Genomic DNA, 10,993 nt, shown 5'->3' with positions numbered 1-10,993 from the left:
GGTGGGGCGGGAAGAGACATCGTATAGACCTCAGCCTCAGGCCCAGTTCTGTGATTCTGCTAGCTGAGGAAATTTGGGCAAGTTACCCCCCAGCCCCATTTGTAAAATGGTGATAAAAGACAGTAGCTCCTCATTGGGTTGCCAGATAACTAGGTGGACTGGCAGATGTGCAAACTGTAAAATGGTGCTCAGGGAGGAGGGACTGTTGTGTTTTTCAAATTGCTACTTGTATGCGTGACTTCTGTGTCACTTCAGAGGAGGTCACCCTGGAGGTGCCATGTTCCAGGGCCAGTGCCCCCCATTTGGAAAGAGTGGGGAAAGGGGGTGGTTATTCTGTGTGTAGGGGGTGGTGAACGGATGTGCCCTTGAGGTTAGGGACAGTGGAGCTGGGGGCCTGTGGAGCAGCCTTTCATGTGGGGGCTAAACCTTGGGGTCCTGAGGCAGAGCTGAGGCCTGTGGGCATGAATGTCATTCCACAAAGCCCCCCACATCGCTGAGCCTTGCCATGACCACAGCAGCACATGGGGGACTTGGGGGAGGGGGCGGGGCTTCTGGCCTTTTCTCTGGGAAGAATCTCCTTCCAAGACTGTCCCGGCTCAACACAGGATTTCCATTTCAATGCTCCCTGGCAAGCTGCCCTCCCCAGAAATCTGCTAAAGGCCCATGGAAAAGCCTTTAAAAACACACTAATTACAAACAATTCCTCAGCTTCTCCTGATTTCCCTCCATACAGCACTGGGGGCAGGGCGGGGTGGGCTCGGTTCGGATGGGGAGGGGTCAGTAACTTGAGACTGCAGCTTTTGTGTGTGAAAACCCTGCTAGAGTGCTCAGCCCAGAGCACTGACCCAAGGGGGCCAGGAATTGGGCTCCTACTTCCTTCCCGGTGCCCAAAGGCCTAGCTAGGTCTGAGTGCTGGGAGAAGCTATGAAAGCTGAGAGTGGGTGACTGGGTCTTGCGGAAGCCTGCTGTAAACGGGGCTAGAACAGGAACTTCAGGGGGCACTCACCTGATGAGGCCTGGACACCAGGTGTTGACCCTGAACCCTGCCCTGCCCCCTGCTGCCACTGGGACCCAGTAAGCCAAGTCCCTATAGCCTGTACAGCCATGGGGGCCAGAGTTAGATGTGTGAGAGATTAATTGGTTCCCTAATTTCTACCCGTGGCCCCTCAGGGAGGGAGTGGAATGTCAGGTAATGGTTTCTGAGCTGTCCAAGTCCAACAAAGCTTTTTTACAGTGGCTCCAGACCATCCTGGCCTAATCTGGGAGAGAGCCTGGGGCATCTTGGCTAAGGTTTGGCTTGCTCATGGCAACCCTACAAGCAGGGCCCCAGACCTGGAGGGGTCATTCCGTGAAAGGAACATCACTAATCTGTTCTGACTGGCCTCAACTAATGTCTTTGTTCATGGAGGGATGCAGTGCCTTGGGAGAATGGGGGGCGCACTATTTCATGCCTCTCAGACCTCTGTCTAATAATAACAATAATCACCAGCACGCATAGAGCAAGTACTCTCTGCCAGAAGTAGTTTTAAGCACTTGACATGTATTCCCTCATTTAATCTTTGCAACCTGCTCCATGAGGAAGAAGCCAAGGCATGGAGAAGTGACTTGTAAAGTTACACACAGCTCCTAGGTAAAGAAGCTGGGCTTGGAACCCAGGTGGTATGACTCCAAAGTCCTAGTTACTGTGTCTGTCACGACTGGTGCCTGCTCCCATGCCAAGCAATCCATGCATGTACTCTCACATATGATAATTCTGTAAGACAAACATGATCATCTCTATCATGCGGTTGAGGCAAGGAAGATGTGGCAGGTTTTTCTCAAGTTCCTACAGTCGGTAAGGGGCAGAGGTGGTAATTCGAAACCTAGCTCTGCTTGTTCTTGACATGCTGACTTCCCTCAAACATCTTTGTCACGGTTACACGGTAACAAGTGCTCCAAGAATTGGGACACAATGCTGTGTCTGTTGGGTGCTTACCATGCACCAGGCATCTGTCTGATTATTATTTTTTTCTGATTATTTTATATGTATCATCTCATTTCAGACTTACACCTAGCATGTGAGGTTTGGGGTGTCATTCCCGTTGGTGGATGAGAACACCGAGTCTTAGAGACCTTCTAGTTTGTCTCTCCTCCCTCTAGTTGGGACACCCCCAAACCACTGCAGCATTCATGTACCCATTTCTTAGGATAAAAACCCTCCCCAGCCACAGTCCCATTCTCCTGAGACTTCCAGTTAAAAGGAAATGGGGCTTGCTCAAGACTTTATGTGTTGATTAAATGTTGGAGTCCCAACTCTGCCACTTCTGAGCTGGGTGAGTTGGGGTCAGTCACTGCCCCATCGGAGTCAAGGCTACCTCATCGCAGGTGCGCGAGGCTGATCAAATGACCAAATGGCATGGAAAAACATTTCATAAACTCTGGAGGACTGTACAGAGGTAAAGGAGGGTTTCTTAGACGAAGGTACTCATCTCTGGGTTTTCATCTCTAGAATTCTGGCATGATCTCATCACACACATGTCCAACACATGCATTGGCACCACTGTTGAAACACACATACCAGTACTAGTAAGCTTCAAACAGCTGGGTGAGAGAGGGTTGGCCTTGCCCTTGAGTTGTCTCTCCTCCAGGCAGAGCATTCACTAGTTCCTTTAGTCCTTCCTTCTGGGATAAGATTTCAAGACCCCGTCCTACAAGGCAGTTAGGTAAAGTAGAAAGATCATGGGATTTGGAATCATGCAGACCTGGGCTTCAATCCATGTTTTGCCAGTTTCTAGCTATGTGATCTTGGGGAATTTCCTTTCCCTCCCTGAGCCTCAGTTTCTTCATCTGCAGAATGGAGATGACATTCATACTATCTGGCTGGTCTGAGTCTCAAATGAAAGGTCCTGGGCTAGGACGAGTGATGCAAAGATAAATTAGACCTCAGTCCTTGATATCAAGTAGCAGGGGAGGAGGGTTAAGCAGTACGCAGGTGGTCTCAAGTGTCATGATGAAATTTAGCCAGGGCTCTAGGGGCCCAGAAGAGGGCCATTTATCTTCGTCTCAGAGGAGACGGTGGCTTCACAAGGATGGTAATATCTGAGCTGGTCCTTGAAGAGGTAATAATGGCTAAGAACAGCTAACACTTATACGGCACTTAATACGTGTCAGGCACTATTCTAAGTGCTTTACAAGAATGATCTAATTAATGCCATTTGAGATGAATACAGCATTATGGAATAAAAACTGTTAATATCCCCATTTCACAGATATGGAAACCAAGGCACAGAGAAGGTAAATGACTTGCTTAGCTAGGTAGACTCCTGAGTTCACACTCCTGACCACCCCGCCAAGCTGACTACGTGATTAGGAGTTTGCCAGCTAAAGAGTAGGCTGGGTATTGCATGTGCCATGAAGGGTCTGGTACATGTCAGGGCTAGGTGATGAGGTAGGTAAGCAGGGCCCTTATGTATCAGGCTGAAGACCTTAGACTCTACTCTGGGACAATGAGAAGTCACTGGTGGATTTTAACTGAGTAATTACATGCCCAGATTTGTCTGCAGAAAAGGTCTCTCTGGCTGCAGTGTGGAGGCTGGTCAGAGGAGGATGCACTCTGGCAGCAGAGAAATAATAAAGGCCTGAATTAGGGCAGTGCTTGTAGGGATGGAATGCTTGGGATAGATTCCAGAGCTATTAAGGAGGCAAAATTGGCAGGTCATGGTAATTAATTAGATGTGAGGGGTGAGGGAGAAGGAGGAGCAAAGGTTTATAGCTTGAGAGCCTGGGTGGATTGTGGGGCTGCCCTTTGAAAAATGAAAGGGGCAGAAATGTGGCCCATGAGCATAAGTTCTGTTTGGGGTGAGGTGGCATTTGACGTGTCTTTGGAGATGACCACCAGGTAAATATCTATACTGACTGAAGCTCGGGAGAGTGGTCCAGGCTGAGGTGACATTTGGAATTCACTTGCCAAGAGGAGGTGGTAGAAGCCATAGGAGTTGCTGACCATACCCAGGAACCATCTGTGAGGAGAGGCTCATGAGTGTCACTTTGGGGAACCCAGTATTTAAGGGGCATGCTGAAGAAGAGGGGCCTGGGGAAGGGACTGAGAAAGAATGGTCAAGGAAGTAAGGAGAACCAGGAAAACCACCTCTAAGTAGAGAGTATAGAATTTGGGAGTAGCACTTTTCATGAAGCAGGAGGTGATCATAAATATCCAATGTGGCTGAGAGATCCTCTGACTTAAGGATAGAAAAGCATCCATGGATTTTTGTAAACAGACCTCTGAGGTCGGGTGAGAGCTGAAGTAGGGATGGGAAGCTGACAGCAGTGGTCTCAAGTAGCAAGTGCAGGTGAAGAAGTAGGTACAGGCCAGCAAGGACCCTGGGAAAAGGAGATACAGAGCACCAGCTAGAGGGAGACACAGGGTTAAGGGGGAGCCAAGAGCACATGATGGGAATGTCCCTCCTGGCTTCTTCGCTCCCTGTTCCCCTCCCACCCCCACCCCCAACTTGGGTCTCTGCCCTGGGCATGCTGGGGTTTGTCAATGCCTTTCAAAATGCCGGGCACTCCACCTCTCCTCAGCCTCCCTCAAGTCTCGCAACAGAAATATCCCTTTGCTTGGCTCTGGAATAAGGCCCTGGGAAAGCCAATGAGACAGCAATTAGACCAGTTGCAACGGCCATCCGCTCACATCTTTGTGCCAGGGCAGGCCTGCTGGCACCCTGCCAAACTCTTCTGGGCCAGCCCCACTGCCTGGTCTCCCTCCTATGTGGGCCTAGTAGTCACCATCTGTGGAGGAGCCTCCAAGGGGCTGGAGGCTTGGGAGATGGCCTTGCTAACCTCTCTGGCCTCTGCACCAGCTGGACGTCTATGCATTCAGGAGCTGGCTGGAAGCCTATCAGCCCCAGGACTGGGCCAGTACCCACTGGTTTCAGGACAAGGAGAATGGATCAAAAATAAAAGGGCAGGATCAGGGACCCCTTCCATACCTCTGTTCTTCACTTTTTGTGGGACTCAAGATGACATCCCCTTACCAGACTCCAGGGTTTCCCCATGCATGAAGCTTCAGAGGATTCCAGTTCCCAGAAATAAATCTGCCTTTGTCTATGGGGCTGGTCATTTTGGGGCCTGCAACATCTGCCTGCTGTGCCCCATGGCTATTGGGACCTGATTTTTCCAGAGGCTCTTCAGCCTTGGTAGGAAGACATCATCACCCTGGTAATCCATTTCCTGTCACTAGCCCCAGCCATAGCACACTCTTCTTTCCTGTTTCAGACTTGCACTTGATGGCAGCCCCATGCCTTTGACTTCATCCTTTCAAAGCTGATATATTTAAGGAGTATAAAATGTTCATTTATCTCAACTGTTTGCTAGAATGAAGGCTATGAATACCCCAGTCTACATTGGAAAGACTCTCCTGCCCTCCCTTCTTTCTTTTCACAAATATCTCAGTGTCTGGCTCTGCTGAGTCATGGAGAAACAGAAATGTATCAGAGATCACCCCTGCCCTTATGGGCTCACCATCTGGTGGGAGACACAGACATGTCCACTGGTAATTCGAATGTCTTATCTAAGTATTATGCTGAGAGATTGTTTCAAGGACAGGCAAGAAGTACAAGGAGGCAGTGACAGAGTTCTAACTAGGCACCAGGGAGACTTGCAAGGTTAGTAGGTATGCAGGAGGCAGACAAGGAGGCAGAGAAAGCAGTGTGGGAAGAGACCTGAAGGTACACAATGGCCTGGTACTTTTGAGGGATATGGCTTCCATTCTAGGCACCTCTTATGATATAGATGAGGGACAGTAAGCTATAGAAAGAATGTCTTCCCCCAAGGTTCTACTTTTGTGAGGTGGTGGTGAAGAGCAAGGGGAAGCTACATGAGCCACAGGTTGAAAACTGGGGTCACCATGTTGGCTGTGGGTGCCAAGGGCATCAGGGCCAGGCAGAGATGGAGTGGGGGGTGGGCTGGGGCCAGGATGTGGCTGTAGACTCAAGTGGTACCAGAAGCTTGAAACCCTTCATCTTCTCATCTCTAACATGGAGATAATAGCCATACTTTATAGGCTTGATGTGTGGGAGAAATGACATAATACCTATAAAAGGGCATTGAAAATGTGAAGCTCTGTGTCCATGAGAAAGAGTGTTGTTATTGGGACCCCTCTTCTGGCCCCCTGGGTTAAAAACTACCACCCTCAGGAAGCCATCCCTGCTCCTTTCCAGCTGGAAGTCATCACCCCACTTCTGAATGCTCCATGCACAACATCTGTGAGTGCCTCACAGGCTGAGCCCATGTCTCATTTCTCTCAGCGTGTACAGGGCCTAGCCCTGGGTAGGTTCCCTGCAGATCAGGACTCACATGCACTTGTGTTCTGCCATGTACACACATGGCTAAACATATGAGGTTGGCCCAAGGTCCAGGTACCCATACTTGGAGATGCCCCTGTGTGTACAGGTATTCTCAGGCATGCCCACATTCACATCTACCTGTCTCCTGTGCACAGCCTGCCACCACACACATGCGTGTGCCCTTCCAGTTTCCTGCCATTAGTCCATTGGACTTAATACCACTCACTCCAGTTTACAGAGGGAGAAAGTGAGGCTCAGAGAGGTATCCCACGGCCAAAAAAAGCCTCATATGGAAGCCCTGGTGGGCACATATTTTCCCAGGGTGTGTCCTCAGCCCTCAGCCCTCAGCCCTGCTGGGCTGGCTGATTTCTGTCCCACACTGGACACCAGAAGGCACCAGTTTAATCTTGGGAAGGGCTCACAAAACAGGTCATTTGCTGGGAGGGCATTGCTGCTGGTGGGGACTGGGGGGTGGTGGAGTGGGTGGGGCGTCAGGCAGTGTTGGAGTTGAAAGGGGAGGAACCTGATCAAAACCATGTCACAAAGGAGGGGAGGGGTGGGGGAGAAAGAGAGAGAGAGAGGGAGGGAGAGAGAGAGAGAGAGGTGTTTCCATTCACAAAGAAATCATTATGGTTAATTTAATTCATTGTAGCATTTAATACAGAAAAGCTTTTCTACAGAGACTGGGCATCGGGCCAACGTTTATATATAAATGGGTTTTATTTTAAAAGCGAATGCAGTGAGGGGGATAGACTAGGCTTAGCCCTCTCATTCCCTCTCCTCTTTCTTGAGCTACCTTTCTGAGCTTGTGTAGATGAGGAATTGGGTCTCTCACAAAGCAGGAACCCCCTACTCCCTACTCCTGTAGCCCAGAGTTTCTCTTATTCCTCTTACCAAGACTCTATTTCTCCTGCTTTGTCAGGACCACTGGGGAACTCTAGGCTAGGCCCAGCTCAGAGCTGCATTGAGGAATTAAAATCCTTGAATGCTATTCTTGAGTAGCACTTAGAGGTCACTCTACCTGATTTTTCCTCATCCAGGGCAGGCTCTTCCTATTGCTCAAAAGAGGACACTAAAGCTCAAAAAAGGAACATGGCCTGACTGTGATCATACAACTCGGTCTGTGGCAACGGCAGAACTCAAACTCAGGTCTTCTGTTTCTTAGCCCCCTGCTCTGTCAGCTTGCAATCTGTGCTCAGCATTTTGGAAGCCTAGGCACTGCTTCCCCCTGCACCTGAGTAAGGCCCAGATCTCCCCTTCTAGGCAGTTTCTCATGCCTCTGAAATGTTTTCTCACCCCCACTATTCCTAAAACCCCAGCCAGCTAATCAACTAATTCACAGCGTGGTGTCAGTGGCAAATAATAACTTACTCTAAAGTGCTCATGGTGCAATTTCAGGCTCTCCGGGCTCTTTGGAGGCTGGAAAAGAGCTGTGGGGATAGGGAGACCTTTTTAAGAACCCACCTCATTATATTACAAACCATTTATCCAGCGCCCTGTGCTGCCACACATTCACGGAGTGCTGGTGGCCGGGGATCACAGCTTATTGATGAACACACTACCATAGGCTGAGTGGCAGCATCTCTTAAAGGAACATGTCCAAGGAGGCCTTCAGATTTACCTACTCCCTTTTTCTTCCCAGCCCTCTAACTCCAGCATCAGAGACCTAGACACACCTAGCCAGCCCCTTTCCTCCTGCTTAGTGTAGTCTGGCCCTGAGGGCAAAGGAAACATGTAGGAATGAGGGGCCATGGCACCAACTTGAGCTCTCTGGAGAGTTGGCTTCCTTTCCCCCTGTGCCATCAGGTGCCAACTTCAGTTCTCAGGCTCAGGGTTCATATTCTTCACATGATAGTACTGCCCACGAATGGTCTCATTATGGAGATTGTGTAACTGAGCTCTAGAAAACTAAAGTGATATGCCCAGGGCCATGGCACAAGGACACAGGGGATCTGGGGCCGACATTCAAGTCTTGCAACCTCTAGACCTCACAGGTGCCCAAAGTCCCCCATCCACAGACAAAGAGAACCAGCTCAGGCTGGCTACTTGATTCACCAATGTCAGGGAATGGAGCTTCTGAGTCACACAGGAGCATGTAACCTCTTGGGTGGGCCTCCTTGAGCTACCCACCAGACTCTCCAACTCCCATGGGGAGGGAGCTGATTTGCCCAGAAGGCTGAGCATGAGAATGAAGCATAGAATCCAAAGAGGGAGTCGAGGCCTGAACCCAGCTCTTAGGCCCCTAGAGGGACCCTAAAGAATGACTAAGAGGGGCTGGAGGCTGGCTTCCAGGCCCTCGAGGAGGCTAGGAGTCCCCGGCAGCTCTCCTGTGCATCCCCAGGTTTCTCAGTGGCCGGACTGGTATGTGGGGTATTTGGGGTTCAAGCCCAGCACAGACCCACATCTGGATCCTGTTAGCTCTCTGCGTTCCTTCTTGGCCAGGAAGAATGTGTGCAATGCCGGAGGAGCTGCTGGACTGCGGTCTTGCCGCTCGGACCCAGCTATCAAAGCAGAGTGGTGGGCAGCTGGGCCTTGCAGAGGGGCTTACCAGGCTCTCCATTATTGTGCCACCACCACCACCAGTAGCTCCAGGGTGGAGCAGGGCCCTTTCAGCAGGCGCTTGCTGCTGTGTAGAAGCAAGCCAAGCAGTTGGTCTGTGCCCGGGCAGTCCTGCTGCTTCTGATTATCGGCTCACCCGCTGCTCTTGCCCCACCACCCATTCCCCACCCCGCCTCCGCTGCCAGAGCAGATGGGAGCCACCCAGATGCTCCCCCAAATCCAAGGCTGTGGAGGGGAAGGGTCCCTTCACTCTAGTCAGGGCAAGCATAGCTGACCTCTGCAGACCTCTACTAGATTCAGAAAGCAGGCCCTTCTTTGTTCGTTTCCAAATCTTCCTTAAGAGTCTCCTCTCTGAAGAGCTCCAGCCACAACCAGCCTTAGTTGGAGGCAGTTACTGCAAAATAATACCGAGGCTTGTGCAGTCTTTTACAGTATAGCACAGTGGTTAAGAGTGATGCTCCAGGAGCCAGGCCACCTGGGTTTAAAATTGGGTCCTTCTGCTTAGCCCTGTGACTTGGGGCAAGGTACTTAGTCTCTCTGTGCCTTAGGTCTCTTTACAATCTTCTGTGACATTACAGAACAATAGATCCTTGGGTCACAGAGTTGCTGTGAGGCTTAAATGACTTAATACTCATAAATTGTTTAGAATAGTGCCTGGCATATAGTGAGCACCCAGTAAATTATTATTGTTAGAGTTTATTTACATCCTTTGACTCATTGGAGCCTAGAGCAACCCTGTGACCTAGGGGTTGCAATGGGAAGCTGGAGAGGGGAGGGCCTTACCCCAGGTCACATTGCCAATAGGGGCAGAATTGGGACACAGCAGGTCTCTTTGCCCTATTTAGTTCCCACGACCTGCCACGTTGTGCCTCCCCACATTGCCCATGGTGGCTCAGTAGAGCCAGAGTGGGAAGGTACTTTCACCCAGGCTGAAATTTTCCACTTTTGTCACATGGGTGATGGACCACGGGGAACAGGTCAAGGATTTCTTTTCTTTTCTTTTTTAAAGGTTACTTTAATGTTCATTTATTTTTGAGAGAGAGAGAGTGAGCATGAGCAGAGGAGGGGAAGAGAAAGAGGGAGACACAGAATCCGAAGCAGGTTCCAGGCTCTGAACTGTCAGCACAGGGCCTGACACGGGGCTCAAACTCATGAACCATGAGATCATGACCTAAGCTGAAGTTGGACACTCAACCAACTGAGCCGCCCAGGTGCCCCAGGTCAAGGATTTCTAAGTGCTGAGTCCAGAGAACTGCTAATCCCTCAGGGCCATGGCTGTAGACAGATAGTATAGACTTCAAAGCCAGTGGCCTAGATCTGCCTGGGGCTCTGAAAAGACCCACCCAGGGTCCCCCAAGACTCATCTCTCTAAGAGGGCAACACACATAGTGGGAGTGAGAAGCCAGGAGTCCACAATGAAGCTGAGTGCCTGGAAAGGACTTGTGACCTGATAGTTGTTCCCTGGCAGTCATGGGAGAAAGGACAGAGGTACAAGTGCCACCAAAGTGGCCAATCAGGCACTGGACAGCAGCTCACAGGAAGTGAAGGTAAGCCTTCATCTTATCCCCAGAGTATCTCGGGTTACCCTCTGCTGCCATCTTCCACTCCCCCTGCTTTCCAGGCAGCCCTTTCTGTCTGCTTCAGTGCTACTGGAGGCCGTAGGCAGAAGGAGAGAAATGGGAATTGGAGGAGTCCCTACTCTTCTCCCCCAGGGGGTGAAGTTTTCTCCCAGGCCCTTCCCACAGCCAAGGGATGCCAGCCAGCCTTGCAGGGAGCTGGTGGGAGAGCCTCCAGGGAATGTGACCACAGCTCACCCTGTCTCTGCCCACAAGTCAGCTGGCACCAAAGGCCTTGAGCACCCTTCGTAAGTTGAGCTCAGAGATTTGCTGAGGATTGAGTTCTGGAGGCAGGAGATGAAAAAAGAAGGAGAAGAGAAAGTCAAGAGGATGCTGCCGATACAGAGCTCTCATAATCGGATCCCGAGGGGTTGCTCAAACAATGGCGACAGCTCCTCCCACACCCCTGGGTTGGGGAGGAAGAGAGTACAGTCTGAATCTTGGGTTCAAGTCCAGATTCAGCCACTTTGTAGATGATGACACTGGACAAGTCAT

Source organism: Panthera uncia, chromosome X (genome assembly GCF_023721935.1).
Source record: "Panthera uncia isolate 11264 chromosome X, Puncia_PCG_1.0, whole genome shotgun sequence".
NCBI classification, from domain to species: Eukaryota; Metazoa; Chordata; class Mammalia; order Carnivora; family Felidae; genus Panthera; species Panthera uncia.
This window is presented reverse-complemented; position numbering follows the sequence as displayed.